The 19051-nt window shown below is 35.8% G+C and overlaps 1 long non-coding RNA gene across 2 annotated transcripts in view; it reads right to left on the reverse strand.

Annotated features, from left to right (window-relative positions):
• LOC125930095 (uncharacterized) overlaps positions 1-19051 on the reverse strand; it is a 263475-nt gene that overhangs the window by 240431 nt on the left and 3993 nt on the right. Inside the window, exon 2 of one of the 2 annotated variants that reach the window (XR_007460060.1) lies at positions 16113-16231. The exons of the other annotated variant lie outside the window; for it this stretch is intronic. This is a non-coding gene — a long non-coding RNA (uncharacterized LOC125930095). The remainder of the gene's footprint in view (positions 1-16112; positions 16232-19051) is intronic. 2 annotated transcript variants of the gene reach the window in all.

Below are 19051 nucleotides of genomic sequence, written 5' to 3' on the forward strand. Positions count from 1 at the left end.
TCTGAAAACTACCTTAACCAGTCCTGTACTGAGGGAAGGGAAAGGAAAGAGTTTCAGGCTAGTAAGAATTTTCCCTATGACCCTAATGGAGATGGGCAATATAGGATTTTTATAATACTTGCCTTCCCACTAGGGCTAAAGAGAGCCCTAATTCCTACAAATGTGGCTTCTTCATCAAGTGGTTCCTGGTTTAGCCTTGACTCCTCGAACTCTTAGAAGAGAATCAAAGGAAAGTCATAAAACAATTTGGGTAGCACATTTCAATTGCTGCCAACAAGGAATTTAGGATAGACTATGTCTTCTGAAACTCCTGAAGTTGGTGGATATGAAGTCCTGCTTCCTATCCCTGTTCTGACTACTGCTTTGCCAGCCCTCTCTCCAGAACTTTGGGAACTTAATGTCTTTGTTGCTACCCAATTTAAGAGAAACAAACAGATTTGTATTTGTAGTTTTGGTTTTTATTCTCCTTATTGCTTTTGAATGGTTTATACGGGAAAAACAGGTATATCTGAATTTACATGGCCATTTTTAAAAGTATATCAACTTTCTGTAACTTCATGGTTTATATATATTTTCTGAAGGTAACATGTAAACCAACTGTCTGTCTTTTAGCTCTGTGTGTGGGAGTTAAGGGGTGGTTAATCCACTTACATTTACTTTTACTGATATATTTAACCTTCTTACTTTTTATATTTACCAATGTAAATACTGATACATTTAACCTTTATTTCTTTCCTGTCTTCTTGCCTTCCAGTGGCATTTTCTATATCGCGTTTTTTCCCTCCACTACTGATTTGAATGTTACTCTATTTTTATTATTAATGGGTATTCTACAAGTAACATGTATATTTAACTTAAGACAAAAATTAATCAGTACCAACCTTCTTTTTAACATACGCTTAACATACAGGGCTTTAACTCCTATAGCACAATTCCTATGTAATACAATTCTTTTGCCCAGAAATAAGTTTTATCTGGTTGTTTACTAACCCCACAAATTAGACATTATTATGGCTGATGATTTGTGGCTAACTCACATGTTTTAAAATGTCTTAGTTTTCATTCCTAATTGCATCTTAGACTTTGTTTAGTCTGAGATAGATTTTTTCCCTTCTTTCTGTATTATTTCCTCTTAAGAATGTGTACTTGTAATTAACTCTGTGTCTTGCTTGCTTGAAGAAATATTCCTCAATCTTGAGAAATAGTTTGCTATGTATATGATTCTATGTTGATAGTTTTTTCCTAAGCTTTATCAAGATATTACTTTATCATCTTCTGGTTTTTTGCTGATGTTTTTAAGAGACCTGCAGTGAATCAAACTACATTGCATTATAGGTAGGCTGTTTTTCCATGCATTTTGATATCTTCTCTTTACCTTTGGAGTTTTGCAGTTTAATAAATGTATCTTGAATTGGATTTATTTTTATTTATCCTTACACGATTTGAGATGCATTCCGAGCCTGATAATTTATGTCTCCTCAATTTGGGAATAATCAGCCATTATCTCTTCAAATATTATTTCTTTCCACTCTTGCAATTCTACCCTTTGGGGACTCTGATTAGATGTATGTAACCCTTTCACATTCTATTATCTACATGTCCTAACTTGTCTTTTCCATTTCCTCCTCTTTGCTGAATCCTTAATAATTTCTTTAAATCCATCTTGTAGTTTCAATGGTTATATATTTTTTTTATTTTTTGAATTTCTGGTTTGTTCTCCAGGTTTGCTTTGCTATTTTAAATCTTATCACTTACTTATTTTTGTGGTTTCCTATTTTTATTCCCTTAAACATATATTCATAAATTGTTTTATATTTCTGATCATTACTATGTTTGAATCCTTGAGGGTCTAATTTTGTTATTTATTGTTTCTACTGACACTTGTTCATAGTAGCTTGTTTCCTCTTCTGTTTTGAAATGTTGATTTATTAGATCATTTTTTCTTCTGGCTTTCATCTAAGAAAATAGGGGTGCCTCAGCGGCTCAGTCGGTTGAACGTCCAACCTCGGCTCAGTCATAATCTCACATTTTGTGGGTTCGAGCCCCATGTCAGGCTCTGTGCTGACAGCTCAGAGCCTGGAGCCCACTTTGGATTCTGTGTCTCCTTCTCTCTCTGCCCTTCCCCCCACCTCAAAAACAAATAAATGTTAAAAATTTAAAAAAAAAATAGAAAATAGTGTTGGACAGTAGATGAAGACACATCATTTCAAACCTATCTTTCTCTTGACCTGTGTTTCAAATTTTTCCTTCTGTTTCTCTGTACTTTTTCCCCAGAAATGTTGTTAGGCCTATTTTCCAATTTACTAACACTTTTTTTCAGTTATTTGCTCTCTAAATCACTCATTGTTTATTTTTAATTAAATAATTATTTTTCATTTACAGAAACTCACCACTGTGCTTCACATATTCCTGTTCTATTTTCACACTGCCCAAGGCTTTCCTTTGTTTCTTTTTTTAAATTCCTTCTACTTCATTTTTAATAAAATACTAGTACATATTTGTTTTGTATATAAATCCATACACTAGAAAGTATTCCTGAAATGTTAAAATCGTTGTTGGTGTGGCAAATTCTACCCTGTAAATATTTAAGAAATCATGAGAAAGAAAAGTTTATAATAACTGAGGAATTGCATCTTCTATTACTATCTTGCTTCTATCCTTTAGTGTTTTGACAAGAGTTACAGCAATTACTTTACAAGAGTGCATATTTTCATCACCAGCCAGATAACGTCCACAACCTTTCACCTTGATTTCTGACTGCAGAACAGTGGGATATTTAATCTTTCACTAACCACACTGGACCCTGTGGAACAGTACTACCATCATGAATGGATACACCTCTGTCACTGTTCCAGTGTCTCTGGTGGCAGTTACTGTGTCAGTGGAGACTGCCTCAGATTCTAACTGCAGCCCCTCATTATCTTTGCGGACACGAGGAATGAAGTCTTTTACTTCAGGCATAGCACAATATGGGGATGCAAATACAGAAAATGTTTCTTTATCTAACTGATAGTTATTCCCCTTTTTTACCTGAACTTTTAAAAATTCTATCTCCCGGTCCAAAAAGCTTGGATCATTTTTGATAATGGAATCTGGACAGTTTTCACAACAGGCCTGTTTTACTTTTTAGATGCTCGAGGCTTTGAATTGTTTGTTCATTACCTGTTATATCTTCTTTACTACTGAGGCTTGTTAAATGGCCTCCCTTAAATTTGTATTGGTGCCCCTGGAAATTTAATATTGGCTTGAATTTCAACTATTCCCTTATGGATGTCAGCTATCTTAAAATCCACATCATTTCATTTTAAACTTCAATGTCCATTAATTCTGAACAAATGATAAACTATTTTACCCTCAGGATTGTTTTTGGTAATTAATCACATTGCCACGTACGCAAGAGCAGACAAAGCTGGAACCCTTACATTCATTCGACACCAATCAGTGCTGTAGAGATGGAGAGCCTGATAATGTAATCATTGATCACATGCAGCTATTTGAATTCAAATTTAAACTTAAATGAAATTAAAAATTCAGTTTCTCAGATATTCTAGCCACATTCTGAAAGCTCAGGAACCACACATGGCTGATGGCTACCCTGATGGACGATGCAGGTATGGAATATTTTAAGCATCACCAAGAGTTCTACTAGAGAACACTACTGTAGAAGATGAACCATTTTATTCAAGGACTTCAACTGAGACTCTCACAGTGAAAACAAAATCTTTGTAAATAACAGTGTATAGAGCTTTAATCTGTGAGAGCACCAAGTTCCTTTCTACTTATGTGAATGACTTCATCAATTTTATTAGTGGTGTAGGTAGGAACCTCATAGTGCAACATAAAACTTGTACCTCTTATCCCATTTACAGCTACTATAATAAAGTCAGACTTCACGGTGAATTTTCATGTGACCGCACAGAGTGCCAGCAACTGTCCTTTTTTAAAGTAGTGCTGATCCATGAAGAGTTTTAACACATCAACCTTACAATTTATATTTTTAAGTGCAGTCATATCTCAACCATCATACCTTCTGTAGCCATTCCAAATAATACTTCTAAAAACCTCCTGTAAAATGATATTAAAGGATTCCATTTCTATGGAATGACCTCTAGAAACTCTCATTTTGTTATCCTCCATCTTGTGGATAGCTTTATCTGCAGAAATTTTAAATGTTCAGAATTAAAATGAAATAATCTTTCTTTCCAAAGTGCATGTATGACTGAATTTCACAGTCTCTCAGAAAGCAGTAAATAATGTCTTACTTACCTGTTTTGTAACACCAATTTCTTTCACTCATTGCTGTATGGCCTACACTATTCAGTGGGTGGAGTTCACTGCCACTTTGATGCTGTGGCAGGAATCGTGAGGCACTACATTTTTTGCAGACACTTCCAGCATAACAATCCGACTTTTTGGTAGAACCTGAATTATGCAAATGTCCATATACCACGGTTTTCATAAATCCTGTACCAGTTTTTATATTAATTTCCTTCTGATTTTGAATCTTCTACTGGGGCCACTCCTGCTTGGCAACTTAAATTGTTAAGTACAAAACATCACTATCTCCACATTTGGTTTTAATCATAAATTATGTTCAAGTTTGTGCCATATGGGGATTGAGCTGGGACTGTAATCATCAATCAGGAATATGTACTATTCTGAAAAGGAGCAAAATAATGGAAAGTGATAGGAATGAAGAAAGGGAGGGAGGTAGGGAAGAAGGAAGGAAAAAAGGACTCAATGATTTTTCATTGGACAAATATGGCGTTACATTAAGATCTACCCTTGTTATGAGGACCATATCATTGAACTAGTTCCCTTTTCTCTGGAAAGAAAAGATCTACTCAATAACAGTCACTGATTTATCCTAAGTAATAGGTACTAGATTTCTCCTGGATACAAGAAAGAGATAGTAGGAGGCTGGTTTTTAAAGATTGTGAGCTTTAGAGAATAAGTCAGTCTTCAGTCTCCAACTCACCTTCTTCCCTGGCCCGATCTCTTTTCCCCACCTAAAAATTAAAACTCTAGCTCCACCTTCCAAATCCCATAAGTCATGTCGTTATCAACACGTGTTTATTGCTTTGCTTTGATCTCCCCAGCCCCTTTTTATTTTGGCACCTGAAATTTACCTGTCTCTGTTGAGTTCAACTGTATATTGGGGTTTTTTTTAGTTTTTAGGTTTTTTTAATATGAATTATTTAAATTTTTTTGTTTCTTCTCTCCCTTTATTTTTTTATTTTATTTATTCTAAAGTTAGTTAACATACAGTAAAATCTTGGCTTCAGGAGTAGAATCCACGGATTCATCACTTACATATGACACCCAGTGCTCATCTCAACAAGTCCCCTCCTTAATGCCCATCGCCCATTTCCTCCAGCCCCATCAACCCTCAGTTTGTTCTCTATATTTACAAATCTCTTATGGTTTGCCTCCCTCTCTGTTTTTATCGTATTTTTCCTACCCTTAGCCCTATGTCAATCTGTTGTGTTTCTCAAATTCCACGTGAGTAAAATCATGTGATACCTGTCTTTCTCTGATTGACTTATTTTGCTTGGCATAATACCCTTCAGCTCCATCCACATTGTTGCAAATGGCAAGATTTCATTCTTTTCCATTGTTGAGTAGTATTCCATTGTATATACCACATCTTCTTATCCTTGATGAACATGAATGCAAAAATTCTCAACAAGATACTAGCAAATCAAATTCAACAGTGCATTAAAAGAATTATTCACCATGATCAAGTGGGATTCATTCCTGGGTACAGGGCTAGTTCAAGATTCACAAATCAATCAACATGATTTATCACATTAATAGAAGAAAGGACAAGAACCATATGATCTGTCAATAGATGCAGAAAAAGCATTTGACAAAATGCAACATGCATTCTTAATAAAAACCCTCAAGAAAGTTGAGATTGAAGGAACATACCTTAACATCATAAAAATCATATATGAAAGGCCCACAGCTAATATCATCCTCAATGGGGAAAAACTGATCTTTCCCCCTAAGATCAGGAACACAAGCAGGGATGTCCACTCTCACCACGGTCGTTTCACATAGTGTTGGAAGTCCTAACCTCAGCAATCAGACAACAAAATGAAATAAAAGGCATCCAAATTGTCAAAGAAGAAGTCAAACTTTCGCTCTTTGTAGATGACATGATACTCTACATGGAAAACCCGAAAGACTCCACCAAAAAACTGCTAGAACTGATACATGAATTCAGCAAAGTCACAGGATGTAAAAGCAATGTACGGAAAGTGGTCTTATTTCCATACACCTATAATGAAGTAACAGAAAGAGGTATCAGGGAATTGATCCTATTTACGATTTCATCAAAAACCATAAAATACCTAGGAATAAACCTAACCAAAGACATAAAAAATTTCTATGATGAAAACTATAGAAAGCTTATGAAAGAAATTGAAGAAGTCACATAGAAATGGAAAAACATTCCATGTTCATGGATTGCAAGGACAAATATTGTTAAAATATCAATACTACCCAAGGCAATCTACACATTCAATGCGATCAATCAAAATTGATCAATTGATCAATTGATCAAAATTGATCCTATTTTGATCAATCAAAATAGGACCGACATTCTCCACAGAGCTAGAACAAACAATCCTAAAATTTGTATGGAACCACAAAAAAAAATACCCAATAGTCAAAGTAATGTTGAAAAAGAAAACCAAAGCTGGAGGCATCACAATCCTAGACTTTAGCTTGTATTACAAAGCTGCAATCATCAAGACAAATGTGGTATTGGTAAAAAAGAGACACAGAGATCAATGGAATAGAATAGAGAACTGAGAAATGGACCCAAAAATACATGGCCAACTAATCTTCCATAAAGCAGGAAAGAGTATCCAAGGGAAAAAAGACAGTCTCTTTAGCAAATGGTGCTGGGAGAACTGGACAGCAACATGCAGAAGAATGAAACTGGACCGCTTTCTTACACCATCTACAAAAATAAATCCAAAATGGATGAAAGACCTAAATGTGAAACAGGAAACCATCAAAATCCTATAGGAGAAAACAGGCAAAAACGTTTTTGACCTCAGCCACAGCAACTTCTTACTTGACATGTCTCCAAAGGCAAGAGAAATAAAAGCAAAAATGAACCGGGACCTCATCAAGATAAAAAGCTTCTTCACAACAAAGGAAACAATCAACAAAACTAAAAGGCAACCAACAGAACTGGAGAAGATATTTGCAAATGACATATCAGATAAAGAGTTAGTATCAAAAATGTATAAGCAACTTCCCAAACTCAACACCTGAGAAACAATCCAATGAGAAAAAGAGAAGAAATGAGAAGATGGCTAATAGAGACACGAAAAGATGCTCAACATCACTCAACATCAGGGAAGTACAAATCAAAACCACAATGAGATACCACCTCACACCAGTCAGGGTGGCTAAAATTAACAACTCAGGAAACAACAGATGTTGGCAAGATGTGGAGAAATGGGAACCCTCTTGCACTGTTGGTAAGAATGCAAACTGGTGCAGCCACTCTGGAAAACAGTGCAGAAGTTCCTCAAAAAATTAAAAAAAGAATTACCTACAATTCAGCCATTAAACTGCTTGGAATTTATTCAAAGGATACAGGACTGCTGACTCAAAGGGGCACAAGCACCCCAATGTTTACAGCAGCAATATCAACAATAGCCAAATTATGCAAAGAGCCCAAATGTCCATCAACTGATGAACGGATTTTTTTAGTTTTAAAATTGTACTAATAATGTTTCCAAAATTATTCATTACTTACTATATAACTGATTTTGTGTGTGACAAATCTTTTAGCATTGATTATGGATTTATTGACAGAGAACAAAGTTTTCAGGATTCAAAATGTAGACAGTAAAGGGAAAAGGTAAAATCAGTTAAAAATAAAATCAAGCATTACAAACTGTCATCATTTATAATTCAATTAAATACTCTCTTTGGGGGCTCCTGGGTGGCTTAGTCAGTGAAGCCTCTGAGTCTTGATTTTGGCTGAGGTCATGATCTCATGGTTGTGGGATCAAGCCCTGCATTAGCCTCTGCGCTGACAGAGCAGGGCCTGTTAAGATTTTCTCTCCCTCTCTCTCTGCCCCTCCCCTACTAACGCACACCTGTGCTTGCATGCTCTCTTCTCTCTCTCAAAATAGGTAAATAAACATTACAAAATACTCTCTTTTGTTTATAATAGAGTTCTTTTAAAATTTTAATGAATAAAACTGGTACTATATCAATCATTTTAGGATTATTACCCCTGAGCATGAGATTTGATCTGGATTTCAATTATTTTCAAAGAACCCTCACCAATTAGGCTGCCATTGTCTTATTTTAAGTACTTCTCCAGGTTTTTTACTTTTTTTCATTATTTATCATGTTTCTTCATCATGATGCCTTTTTCAACTATGAATCTTATCAGCCTTTAGTGACTATGATTCACTTTTAAGTGGACCTAATAGTTCTTAATATTGCATCTCTGTTAACTCTGTATTGTAATATTGACCAACCCTCTTATATAAGAAATCCTGAAAGTGAGGGGATGGTGGGAGAAATGTGGGAGCAAGAGGTAACCAAACCTGTCCTCTCAGCACATACATACACCTGCACGGGCACCCATGTGTAGCCAGTCCTAAATAGAAGAACATAAAAGAGAGCTGCTCCCCTCAAATCGTTTTCTTGTCTGATTCACTCAAAGATAAGAAAGAACAATAAAAGCAATAAAAAAATTAAAACAAATTTAACACCACAGATAACTATAAATCATCAAATATTTATCTTTCATGTGTCTCCGGGGCTTATGGGGAGACCATCAATAGTTAGTCATGCAATCAGAAAATAAATGGGACCCATGAAATTTCTTGAAACTGACTCCAATGTTATGAAATCATGTGTGGTGTGGACAGTTGTAGCAATTATCCACATGGGTCTTCCACTGAAGAAGGTGAGGAACCCTCATGCTGAGATGAAGGGCAAAGTTTTTAATAATTTGGAAAGTATTTCCTGAGAGGCCACGCATTTGAATCCACGGTCTTTCTGGAAACGAAGCCTTTATATTTAATAATTTCTCGTATATGATCCAACTTATTTCCTTATTTTCCCACTTATTTCTCTCTCATTTCATTGTTAGGTTGAGGGGGGCTGTTAGAATTATTTTTTAGGGGTGCCTGGGTGGCTCAGTCACTTAAGCATCTTACTTCGGCTCAGGTCATGATCTCCCGGTCTGCAAGTTCGAGCCCCGCGTCAGGCTCTGTACTGGCAGCTCGGAGCCTGGAGACTGCTTCAGATTCTGTCTCCCTCTCTCTCTGCCTCTCCCTCACTCGTGCTCTGTCTCTATCTCTCAAAAATAAATACAAGCATTACCAAAAAAGTTTAAAAATATTTTTAATCATACTTGGGTTCTATTTTCTCAAACTGCATCATTTTGCTTGACTTCTCCCACAGCCTTTACCACTTTACCCCACTCATAAAACCTGGCCTTGTAAGTTGCACTTGCTAAGGGCTTGTAAGGATTGCCGTAAGGATTGCCATTCTTTCTTAGTTGGGCCCTCTCCTCAGCAGGGGACACAAGAGGCTAGGGAGATAGGTTTGTAAATAGTTACAGTGATAGAGGAGAAGGAAGGGAGTTAGTGTGGTGGGACGCCATGAAAGCACAGCAGAAGAACCTATGTAGTTGTAACTCTTTGGGTTCAATCATAGATTTTCTCATCTCTAATTCAAAATCGGAGCTTTAACCCTACGCCATTTTAATCTTTACCTAAAACTCAAAGGTTTTCTGATTCCTCTCCGCCAGATACTTGCTTCATTGAATACTCATTCTCTGTTGAAATGTTAAACTTCTTTTTCTCCAGTGACTAAAAGAGGAGGGATGGAAGACAGAATGAGTGCAACCAGAATTACTTTTGGAAATATAGTGGAGAGAAGTTGAGTCACCTCCAGATGGTGGCTTCTATTTCCTCCTTAGAAGTTTTTTGCTGAGAGTTGAGAGTGTAAGGGTACAGACAGGTCAGATATTTAAGGAGAGGAGAAAAGGAATAGAATAGTGTGTAGTTGAAGAACAAGCTGACTTGGAAAATGAGATCAGGTTTCTGGCATACTTGGAATACATTTTCAGCTTAATAATTATAAATTTATAATGAAATCCATATACTTTATTTTGGATTTTTCTTCCAGTACTCTAGCTGTCATCCAAAGGCATAAATAAATAGATAATTGGGTTCATTCTAGTTTGGCATTCTGTCAAACAAGGGGAAGTGAATTTGGGATATTGGCAACAGGAAAATTAAAATGATGAACTGTAGAAATGATGAGGCTAGAAAGGGAAGTAGAGACAGGAGCAATCTGACAGATGGGAAGAAAATATGAGGATAAATGGCCCAGAAATCACAATAGTGTTTAAGTACAATCCCAGTACAATTAGTTAAATAAGGAAGTTGGAAATATCAGTTGGGATTAAAGAGTGGACTATTTAAATCAGCACTTTTTTTTTTTTCCAACTTTCTTTTTTTTTTTTTTTTTAATTTATTTTTGGGACAGAGAGAGACAGAGCATGAACAGGGGAGGGGCAGAGAGAGAGGGAGACAAAGAATCGGAAACAGGCTCCAGGCTCCGAGCCATCAGCCCAGAGCCTGATGCGGGGCTCGAACTCACGGACCGCGAGATCGTGACCTGGCTGAAGTCGGACGCTCAACCGACTGCGCCACCCAGGCGCCCCTAAATCAGCACTTTTGAAGGCAAAGACGCTTTAGGTGAAGAAAAGTTCCATTGCTGTGCATGAAGTGAACATGTAGTAAGATGGAATAGAAGTGAAAATAATCAGAGAAGAAGCATTATCAGTTGGGGTAGGAATACTCCCTACACTCATGGAGTCGGACAAGAACCAGAGCTATGTTAAGGAAATACAAAATACTATGGGAGGCTAGGAGATAATCTGTGGGCTTCCTTAACATAGCTTTAATCACTATAAATACCTGGTGCTTCTTTGTCTCCATGAGCATAGAAACTATGTCTACCTTGGTTATCTCCAAGATCTAACACAGTTCCTGGAACACAGAGGCTTAATAAGTATTTACAGATGAGTGAATGCGTAAATAAATGATGGAAAAAAGGATGCTGTGAAAGGTGACTGTAGCCACTTTCCAAGATAACTACCAATGAGCTTTGGCTCCTAGTGTTCATATCCTTATGTACTTATGTCCCATATTTTATCAAGGCTGATTCGTGTGACCAGTAGACTATGGTAGAAGAGAAAGTGTGTCCATTCTGAGAGTAGTGTATAAAGCCTATAGCCTCCATCTTGGATTACTTCTGCTGACAGAAGACACATCATGAGCAGCACATGGTGAGAAACTGAAGTTCCCTGCCACATCCATATGAATGAACTTGGAAGCTAATCCAAATGCCACTCAAGTCTTCAAAGACTGGAGTCTCAGCCAACAGTTTGATTACAATCTTGTAAGAGATCCTGAGCCAGAATCACCCAGCAAAGCCATTCCTAAATTCTTAATCCTCAGAAACTGTGTGAGATAGTTATGTTAGTTTCTTAAAGCTGTTAATTTTTGAAGTATTTTGTTATGCAGCAATACATAGCTAATACAGATGGTAAGCTATTTTCACAGAACATTTCACGATTTGTTCTCCACTCTTACTCCATCCAGATGAAGGGTTCCCCAAACTTCCACCATCCTCGGGCCCCTACTTTTGATTGGTATCATTTTAGGAAGAAGAGTCTTTTCACCCTGTAGGTGCATGGAATAATCAGGAAAAAACAATTGTTCCCTAGTCTCAGTACATAATTTACATTTCCTCCTATTTGTGCACAGAATCATAAACAATGTCTCCTCTTTTTACTATGTATTATAATAGTTTCAAGAGTCTGGTACTTCTACCTTAGCAATAAAATGTCACATGAGTACAAATTTTATGTTTAAAGACATAAAATACCACTATGTTATGGCACAATGACTTATTTTCTCATTTTGTGAGATTATATAGGCTGCCACAAAAGGTGTAAAGACTTTTGAAATTTCAATGATTTCCCAACCCGCGCTGATTTATTGCCATATTTGGCATCTTCTTCAGTTCTTCTCAGAAGCAAAAGCAAGTCAGTATAAGCCATAATTGACACAAGCCACAAAATGCACTTTCAGCATAGGATGACTCCACTAAAACTTAGTTTAGTCCATTCCATTTTTAATTCTAAGCAATTTAAGCTTCAATAATAATAAACCCAAAAATAAATTGAAAATTTTAGGGATAATTAATCAGGTGCAATATAATTCCTGCTCAAGTATTGCTTTTAATTCATCATATTGCTGAAAAAATGAAGCCTTACACGATAAAACATATTATATTAAGGATAGTTTAAAAGGTCATTATATTTGTCAGAAAAAGCAGCTAAATGAATTAAAATGAATGCTGCCTATTTTGCAGATGGCATGTTTATGTTCAATGGATATTTTAGACAATTCCAGAATAAACATTTTAATGAATATCAAATTGACACAGTTAATTGATAATTTCCCAAATAAACTCTGTAAAACAAAATAACAGCTATTTTATAAAAATATAATTTTACCATATGAGGTATCTCATCTGTATAAGATATAGCGACATATAATAACCAAAATTTTAGATAATATCGTTTCCTCTACATGTGTGATGAAAGTACCAAATGTTTCTTTGTATCTTACTTAAGGATAATATATATTAAAAACGTGGACCTATCTTTATGAGACTGAGTGGATATTGAAGGATTATTACGAATTTTTTGCCCAATTTTTCATATCTATCAAAAAATGTTTATACTTATGTAGTGTTATCCTATGTCACAGTAATAAATTATGATTGAGCTTTACATTTGTTATAGTAGATGGCATTCAATTCTTTGGTTAGATTTGACTTCTAAGACAGATTACTTTGAAGGACAATTAGCATTGTGAAATTTGCTCTAAAATAACTTCAACATACATTGAAACTTGTTCTTGTTCACCTCCAACACAGGCATGCATCATTATATTTTGCAACTCACTTATCCTGAAGGACAGCTTGAAAACTCAACACATCAGACAGAATGGAGGGCCCGTAATTCCTAATAAGATATCTATTTCCATAATAAAAAAGAGCTTGGGTATATCCAATAACCACTTTTTAAAAATGTGTTAAACATAAGCACAAGAACAGTAGCTGAAGAGGCGTCTCATTTGCTCATGTACTTACACGTTGGCAGTAGAGACTTCAGCGCTTCCACACCATATTTACAGACAGCAAAACTGCGACACACGCATGCATACACAATATATATTTCCCCTAATGTCCATATGGCTAGTAGTACTCATTAAAATAGAGCTTGCTAGCTCCTTGAGGGCAAGGACAGACCTCTCTTGTGGTTCTTCGTACCTACCTTCTCTCCCCATCCCTAGGGTACGTAGCACAAGGTACAAAACAGGTAATTAATACCCATTTTTAGTTGAGTTGACAATGCTCACGCAAACATTTTTTTTGATGTCATAGCTTTTTATCTGCTGCTAGATCTTATTTTGTGTTAACTATGTTAGAGATATACTGCAACTGAATTTATTTATGTTCTCAGTGCTAAATATTACTTTAGACATTTTTGTTCTGCCAAAAAACCTAGTGAAGACAGACATAGAATAACTAAACCATTAAGTTAAGAACACTAGTGTTAACAAAGCAAGAAAAAAACATTGTTAATGGATTTTAGTCCCATTGTATATACCACTTAGGTAGACACCGTTGTGTATTTGGCTGTTCACAAAAAAAGAGCTTTCAATCTCCGGACACACTTGACTGAGACACTAGATCCAAGGCTTACACATGAGAAGGGACCAGCCAGTTCACCTCATCAAGTGGTCCACAATTAAGCTGTGTTCTTCTAGCAGGGCTCTGAAAAGCAGCACAGTCCCTGCTTCCTCCCTTTCTTGGTGCTCCCAATCATAAATGCATCCCTATTCATTCAAATTATTTTCATGAACATTACTAAGGAAATTGGCAAAGTTTAATGATTTAAAATGGGAAATTTCAAATTTTTCATAATTGTATAAAAATTATAAATTATTTAAATAGATATACAGTAACTGTGTCTAACTCTATAAATGTCTGTAGATCCCAATTTTCCTTCTCAGGGTCTGCATAGAAGCCAAGTTGAAGTATTCTTCTCCATTCCTACTCTGTCCAGAGGGAGGATTCCCTAAACTTCCACCATCTTTCCTGTCCCTAATTTTGAGTGGCATAAAGAGTCTGCTCAGCCTGTAAGTATGTGGAAGAAGTCAGGACAAAACAACTGTCGCCTGGTCTTAGAGGGTAACTTACATTTCTCCTAGTTTTTACATCCATACATACCTCTGTCCTCTGCCCAGAAGAGGCCCCTACACAGGCATCTCTTCAGAACAAAATCCTATAGAAGTGAGTATGCCCTTCAGCTCCTAATCTCATATCTATGAATTTATCCTCAGGTATGAAAATTTTAAAGGAGATAACTTTAAACATTCAGAATTATATTCCAACAGTGTTCATAATAGTAACAATTGAAAAGAGTCAATAACTTGCAATGGGGAAATTTTTAATAAAATTGTGATTTAGTCATTTAGTGAAATATCAAGGAAACATTATGGTTATGAACATTAGATTGTAAAGTATAAAAATCTGCTGCCTGTGATCACTAAGGTATCTGTACAATGAGGAACTTCCAAAACAGCTGCCAGATCCAGAATTATGTCACCTTGGTCTGATTTGCAATGAAAAGTGGGGGGACCACATGCCTACCCACATTCACTTCCAAAGAGGCCTCCCTCAGGTCATCTGATGAGTGTAACTGTAGCTTCAAGTAAGTCTGAGAAATGTAGATTTTTTTTTAGCTTTCCAGCTTCTGCATGCTACAAGGGGTTGGAATATATGTTGAGGGAGGTAATCCACAGGATTTGTTGCTGCTGTTAGGAAATGAACAGTTGCTTTTATCCAGCATAGTTATATAGGTGGGGAGGAGCCAATGAGGCACAGGTACAGGATCAATGGGCATTTTTCAGGAAGCATAATTTCTAAAACTAGCATATTCAGAAAAAAAAATTATTATTTTAAAAGAAAATGTTTAATAATAGAACGTTTGTCAGTGACTGAGGTATTCTAAATTCTTGTCAAATGGATGAAATCATAAATGATAGAATTGTCAGCCTAGTGTTGTAGAAAGAGGACTGAGCTGAGGATCAACAGATTCGTGTTTCAGTTCTGGTTTTATTATCCACTAAATAGATTACTTAGTAACTTAGTCATTCAAGTAAATAACTAGTTACTCATACGAGATCTCTGAATAATGCCAGTTTATTGAAATATAGAAGAGATTTCTAAGTTTCTTACCAATTCCTCAAAAGTGTTAAATTTCACCATTACTATATCACGATCATCTAATCTATTGACTTCTTATGTAAATTTTAGCTTATTTAGTATTATTTTTGTGAAAAGGAGAAACCACTTGTGCCATATATACCATATGTGCATTGTCACTCTTTTTCTACAATAATGATAACCCTTGGAAAACTAGGTTGTATGAACTTTAGAATATTCCATGTAATTGTCTTCCCCCACCCTCCAAATGTTTATGCTATGCTGGAATCGCTATGGTATCTTATAATTGCTCATTACTGGGAAATTTATTTTTATTCCTTGGATAAAGAAAGGAACTACTATTTATTGAGCATATGCTTTATCAGACACTGTGTTAGACACAGTGAATGCGATCTAAACTACCTTTGGCTATAGAAAGCATTAAACAATCATACCTGAATTGATCGCTACCTGAAATGCGATCTAAACTACCTTTGACTATAGAAAGCATTAAACAATCATACCAGTTGGATTTCCGTGGAATTTTTAAATTTACAAAGGACATTCACACATTTTATCTCACTGAATCCTCATGAGAACCTTGTAAGATATAAAATTTTTACCAAGGAAGCAAGTGAGCTTCAGGTCAGTAATCTGTTCACGGTCACACAACAAGCAAATGGCTGAGTCCTGACAGATCTCTGTGTCTCAGAACCCACATCAGCCTTTTCACCATAATATCTTGTCTACTGCACATGAAGACAAACCTTCATTAACTGACACGACTCTGCTAGAGTTCATTTTTCCCTTTTGCTTTGGGCAGGACGGCTCAATTCCAGGCAAAGCCAGCACTTGCTCCCGTTATGTTTCTTTCCTGATTGGCGGCCTACAAAACGTAGTCATTCCCTTTAACAAAGATTGAAGCTTCACCTTGCTAAGGAAACACCCTAATATGATCAATTTATGGCAACATAGGATTATTTTATTTTATTTTATTTTATTTTATTTTATTTTACTTTGATTGAATCAACTACCAGAAATTATAGTTCTAACATATTTAAATCTTTGTAAAAAATGGTATCGTAAAATACTGTCAAGAGGCATGTGCAAGATATATAGGATGAGGAAAACTTTCTTCTACCAACATCACATTTGCAGTAGGCTTGTAAGATCAAAAATGAGGCTGAAAATTAACTCTAGGTCCTAGGCACAGAAGCAATGGAGCTGTCTTTTGGAATATTGTCACTAGCAGTGCCATACTGTCAGGGGAAAAAAAATTAAATAAGAAACCCTTGCATGTGAAAATTAATCCATCAATAGTCTAGTTTCCATCATAGAGAAAAATAAACTCACATTTGAATTTGCTTCATAAAAATAGAATAATATAAAAGAACAATGACAATGAATAAAAACTATTATTGCTAGAAACAGATCCAGGTCCAGGGTGAGTTCCTTAAATGGAATTAGAGGACATTAAAACGGGAAGTGATGTTACAGAGCTATAAACCATTAATTATGATACTACTTAACCTTATGTCCTAAGAATTTATGATGTATGTACATATATGTTCAAGGGATTAAAACTAGTATTAAAGTTATTTTGAGCCGTTAAATATTTTTAAAAAGTAAGAAGGGAAAAATGACATACTTCAAATACAATAAGTGCAGTCTATTTGATTTGATTGAAGATATTATACAAGGATTTTTCCTACAAGTCCTAATTCAAAACTTCCACTCTTCAACACACAGAACCATATGTTATGAAATATTCCTAATCGGGTCTTCATTTAGGATGACATACTCATTCTTGGCACCAAATAAATAGCATTTGAAGACCTGCATAAGTTTGTGGGAGTACAAACACAAAGAATCTGTTCCTACTCTTATGTTTAAGACCAAGGACACAAGATAATCAAAAGGTACAGGTGAAAGAAATCCAAACAAAATAACTATCATCAACCGTCTGATTACTCGGAACAACTCTGTAATTTAACTTGGGGAAAAAAGACTTCTTAGGAAATATAATAACCAGGTCAGCATATAATAGGATTTTGAGTGGAATTTTCCCTGTAATCTCAGAATTTTAGCTAAGGTACAAAGCCAAAACTTAAATGCAAAATTCTACAACAAAACAAAAATTTGGGTGAGACCCTTAACACAACATTTTCTAACAGGCTATAGAAATAGGTCTGCAACCACCACCTAGGGAATGGCAGAAAGCATTAAGTTCTCTAAGAAGTATAGTGTTGTGTTGAGAGGGTTTTCTTTCTTTGTGCTATCCTTCCCCACTCCTGCCAAAGCCAAGTGATTAGAATGGGAGGATGATTCTAAGTGAATTGTTCATAAACATGTGTGGTGTCATCCCAATTAAAGGTATTTAATACAATGAACTGAACATATACTTTTATCCCTACTCATAAAAACCCTACTTAAACAACAGTTTGCAGAATTTTTAAAGGAATGATATCACAAGAACAAAGAAAACAGGAGAAAAAATACTTGCAAAAGCAGATAAACTGAGAAAAATCAGAATCTGAAAATCAGAATGAAAGTTTATGGATCTACCAGCCCTGAGAGAGCTGGATCCTAAACTGGCAGTGGTGAAGGCCAATAAATAACCCAATTTGCATTGCTCATCCCTGAAAACACTCCAGTAGTTGGAAGCACCAGATGCTTTGGAAGTAGGGGGAAAAGATGGTTTTAAAAACAGCAGATTGGCTGAAAGTCTGTTTAAGGAGAAGTTAGAATCTTAGATCCTCTCACTTATTTCATATATTCACATTACCATATATATATATGTATATCAAGATATATTACTATATCTTATAGTATATAAAATCTGTATAGTATATATCTATATAGTATATCTATATGGTATATATATCAGAAGATATATTACTATAGCTTCTCCAACCTGGTAGTCAATGGAGGTTTTAGTTTCTGGAGAGGATAAAACACAAGGTAGAATGCAGCATACACAAAACAATTATCGGATACTACTTTTAAAATGCACTTAGAGACCAAAAAGAGCCCTTGAGAATTAAAAATATGTCAAGGGAAACAGTAAACTCAATATGCATGTTGGAAGCAAGGTGAGATCTCCTAGGAAACAAAATATCCCAGGGAGGGAGGGAGGGAGGAAGGGAAGGAAGGAAGGAAGGAAGGAAGGAAGGAAGGAAGAAAGGAAGGGAAGAAGGGAGGAAGGGAGGGTGGGAGGGAGGAAGGAAGGAAAATTTATGGAGTGCCTTAGTTTGTTTGGGCTGCTATAACAGAAATACCATATACTGGAAGGCTTATAAGCAACTTATAAGAAATTTATTTCCTATAATTCTGGAGGCTGGAAAATCCAAGATCAGGGCACTGGCAGATTCAATATCTGCTGAGGACTAGCATCCTGGTTCATAGAACAAGCCCCATGTTGAGTGTAGAGATTACTTAAAAAAAAAAAAAAAAGAGTATGAACAGCTTTGGAAGTCTGACATCAATATTGTTGACAGCTGGAAGAAAATAGAGAAATTGCTTCAAAATTCTGAGCAAAAATTATTTTCAGTTCAACTCCCAGACAAAATCAAGACAAGGGTAGAGACAAGGGTAAGAGATGTTTTTATTTTTTTTTCAACGTTTTTTTTTTTTTTTTTTTTTAATTTTATTTTTGGGACAGAGAGAGACAGAGCATGAACTGGGGAGGGGCAGAGAGAGAGGGAGA

Source organism: Panthera uncia, chromosome A2 (assembly GCF_023721935.1).
Source record: "Panthera uncia isolate 11264 chromosome A2, Puncia_PCG_1.0, whole genome shotgun sequence".
Lineage (NCBI taxonomy): Eukaryota > Metazoa > Chordata > Mammalia > Carnivora > Felidae > Panthera > Panthera uncia.